Genomic DNA, 4,487 nt, shown 5'->3' on the forward strand with positions numbered 1-4,487 from the left:
ATGTCCCTCTTACTGATTACACATGATACAATAAACAGCAACTTTTATTTTCTTTGGTAAAAGTGTGGATTTTTCATATTTGGGAGAACTATTCCTTTAAATAGTTATGTGATCTTACAAATCATTAGAAAGAGAAGTTGTGTCACAACAGTCACTGGATTGTGTAAGATGTCATGTACAATAAACACTTGCACAGCTGTTTCACATAATCTACACACACTCACATACACACTTCACTTCGAAAGTTACATCTACACTCACTAATGGGGGAATGACAGAGCTCGGACCACCCATCCTCCATCCCTGCTGACGTCAGCCCTCATCTGAGTCAGGGAACAAACCAGCAGTCTCTCCTCACCGAAGGAAGCTACACATGTGGAAATTAAATATTCTTCAACTATATGTATTAGTTTTGCTCTTATTATTCATTTTGATTAAAAATGTGTTTATTATGTACAAATTAGATATGGGCTCTTGAAATGCATTGTTAGATTAAGTAGATGATTCCCTCCTGCATTCTGCAGTTGCTTCAGTATCCCTCCTCCATCTCAACTCCACACTCATGTCTAGTTATTACTAAATTTGTTCAAGTAAGTTGACTTTCAAGCTTGAGTCCTCCATTACAGACAGTAAGCAAAATATGTTGACCTTCTCTTCCAATTCAAGGATAACATATACAAACTTCTGAAATACGTACAGATTGAGTATCTGGGATTCAAAATATAAACCTGGAAATTAAATTTTTTTAAAGCTTGTACACTGTTTTTAAGTAAATGGATAAAAGTTCAGTCAGGAAACGGAGTGATGTAATCTATGCTAGCAATAATATTGTATACTACATGGTGAAAAAACGGATTGGCTTCTGCTCAGTCTGCAGCCAACAAGCTTTTTCAACATTTATACATGTACAACTGTGTTATTCAGTGTTCACTATAGATCAGTCAGACCGTGCAAACTCTTCTGAAAAGCATGGCCATAACACAGACAAAACGATTGTCATGTTATTTAACCTTATTTCACCCTTTTAATATAAAAACCATATGCATATAATAACCAAATAAAATATAAAATGGCAATATACAAAATAAAATTGTGCATGATTACCACAAATATTATTCCTTTTTTTTAATGTAGAGAGTACGAGACAAGAGCATTTTAAGAACTGCTCATTATGAATGACGTCATTCTACGTTACTGCATTCATATTGGTGAAATAAAATCTCTTATTTGCACTGTGGGATTTTTACATATTCTGGAAAAGGAATGGAGAAAGCACTTTATCTTCAAATAGACTGCAAGGCAATATCAGTTTGATCTCTCATACAGTGTTCGTCTGAAAAGATTACCAATTGGCCTAAAGCAGTACCTGAAGCGGAAAAGAGAGTGCGAAGGCAAGATGTGTGAATTACCGGGCACAACACTACATTATGTATGTTATAAAGCACACATAGCTAGTGAACATGTTTCATAATGGTCTTTGGGGCAGTGCGTGCATCTTAGTTTTAGATCTTTTGTTTGTGCTCAGCCTTACTGGGGGATATCATATATGTCTATCAGGTCTGCCAGAACCTAATTTCTTAACATTTTCGTTTCCAGTAATATGTTTAAACTTTGGGAGTTGACTGAAATGACTCTAGATGGCAAAAGGTATTTCACATGTAACCTGCTAGTAATCGTATGTTATACTGCACAGCACTGAGTGGCCTCTGTTGCATCTGCAGCAAATGAACTTGCTTGTTGCAACATTTAAATAGTAGTTCAGAGTTTGCTGTAAGCCAGACCTGCAGTATGCTCTCAGAGTTGCTCCTCCTTCCCCAGAACCACCTGTCTAGATCTGCTATGGGGATTATGCATATTATGCATGTTTATTTGGGCAGGAGCAGCATATCTAACATGCTTATTATAATAATAACAGAGACTTTCTACTGCTACTTCTACTTCTATAGAAGCATACCTTTGTATATCTTAGCAGTAGAAAGTCTCAGCAGGAATAACAATACTAGCAGCAGCGTGTACAGCCAATCAAGTCCAAAGCCAAATACTGTAAATTAACATTAAAGTGTAAGTAAATGTGTGTCAGTGACTATTTTAACTTCTTTCGACCAAAGATAAGTTTTAATTGCTTCCTTTAAATCATACTTACACTCTAAAAATATATGTAAAAATAGGGCACAATATACTGTATAGTTTTAAGGAATTTCTCAGTATTTATTTTTTACAGGTGTTTTACCAGTATTTAGAATTTTACACTTCATTGCATTGTGTTTTAGAGTTAACAGAAATGTCCGTAAAATTGATGGATAATGTCCTGTGTAATGAGCTGCCAGTACTTTTTCTGTTATTTTACGGATTTATTTTTTACAGTTTAGGTGCTCGATTCTCAAATCATGCTGGATAACATGGATCATCAAGTGTTTTGTCTCTCTCAGAGAAGTGTATAATATTCTAAGACAACCTTAAAATCATTTTGATTTTTCAAAACTAAATGATTTTTCTATTTAACTTTTCAAATTTATTTTGCTGATAATATAACTTGTAATGGGAACAAAATGCTCAATAAGGAAAAATGGAAAACAGAAGCATTTTCGAACTTTTAGACCCAGCTGTATCTGTTTATTTGTATCTGACATCAGTGAGGTCATCAGTTGATGTCAACTCCTCTGCTTCTGCTAGTCTGTGAGAGAAATGTAAGCACAGAAACTAGAGCACTGGTCGTATTCACCACTGCGGTCTCTCTCTTGCATGCACACACACACACACAGACTTGGTTTAAGTGTGACTCGTCAGAGTCTATCACTCCCCATTACAGCCCAGTGGTCTGCTGCGTATGCTGTGTGCATGGCTGGACCCCAAAACAGAAAATGTCAAGTGTGATAAGAGTTAGTGTATGTTCATATGCTGTGAAACTCTGCCTGGTGCAATCGCCCTCAGAATGCAACACGGCCTGTGGCCCTTGCTCAACTCTGCGGCGCTTTAGATGAACATCTCGCTCCAAAACTATGAGCACAACTCCTTCGCAGGTTCTTTACATACCTAGAGCATGGGAAAATCAAGCTCTTTCTTTCTTTTCATTTCATTTATAAATGACACTGTTAAAATTACATTTAAAATGCAATAATAGTGTTCAACCAATGAGATTACATTTTAGTAATGTCATATGATATACCCTTCAGCCAATAAAATAAAAGGTTACACTTTATTTTGATAGTCCGCTTTAGACATTCTACTAACTATAAGTAACTTAGCAACTACATGTCAACTAATTCTCATTAATTTGCAACTACATGTCTACTAACTCTCAGAGTAGATTGTTAGGTTAGGTTTAGGGTTAGTAGAATAAGTTGACATATACTTGCAAAGATTCTCATAGTCAGTATGTTGTATGTTGTGGACCCATCAAAATAAAGTGTAAGAAGATATTAAGCAGACAGTCTACTAATACTCTAATGACTGATAGTTGACATGTAGTTGCAAAGTTACTTACTGTTAGTAGAATATCTAAAGTGGACTATCAAAATAAAGTGTTACCAAATAAAACTTTTTTTGCCATGTGCTTCACATTTTTTTCAACAAGGATGTGGGACATGTAAGGTCACATGCTTTCAAGGCATAGAGAGTTCATTTTAGACTAGAAAATACATGTAAATTTCAACAATAAAATATATTATGTACAATGGATGTACAATTATATATATATATATATATATACTGTATATACAAGCAATATCACACGAGTAGACGTGAGATATGGCTGTATATCGGAACGGCTGTGATTCGGCCGTAAGTAATCACATCGTGCCGATATACAGCCATATATCATGTCTACTCGTGTGATATTGCGTTTATACAACAGTTCGATGGCACGAGTGTGTAAATATATAAGAAAAACAACAACAGAGTGTCTTTAAAAACCCTTTTGTACAGAACTACTTCAGCCACAGATTCAAATCTCAGTTTGACAGTTTAAAAGCTGAACCCAAGCCACCGTTACTAATTCGAAAATGTCACTTTAGAACTAATAACGAAGGAACGTTGAGTTGCTTCATTGAAAGCTTGTTGTAGTACTGTATTAAAAGCTCTCTGTATTATATTTAGAGTATTATGAGAGAGAGATGAACTGAGTGAGTGTGATTACCTGCATCTGATACAGCATTCATTCTTTAGCTCAATCTCATATTCACAATATAACATTAGTCTGAATGTCCACCGAGGAAAGCGGTATCTTTGTCGTACTATGGTGGCCGAGAGAGCACAACGCACTGCAAATGAAAAAACAAGAGTGATTTCCGAAGACACGCTGATCAGTGTGTTTGTTAACTGCATCTTACCTTACTAGCTGTTATTAAAAATAAAAATAACTTCAGTTTCAGTCTCTTTCAATATAAAAGGCTTTACTGCTGACTCGTAAAACTTGTCTCTTGTCGCCGTCTATGGCGGAACAGAAATCACCATCACGAACACACACACACACACACACACACACACAC

The sequence above is a fragment of the Sinocyclocheilus anshuiensis genome, unplaced genomic scaffold, assembly GCF_001515605.1.
Source record: "Sinocyclocheilus anshuiensis isolate Anshui unplaced genomic scaffold, SAMN03320099.WGS_v1.1 scaffold1878, whole genome shotgun sequence".
NCBI lineage: Eukaryota > Metazoa > Chordata > Actinopteri > Cypriniformes > Cyprinidae > Sinocyclocheilus > Sinocyclocheilus anshuiensis.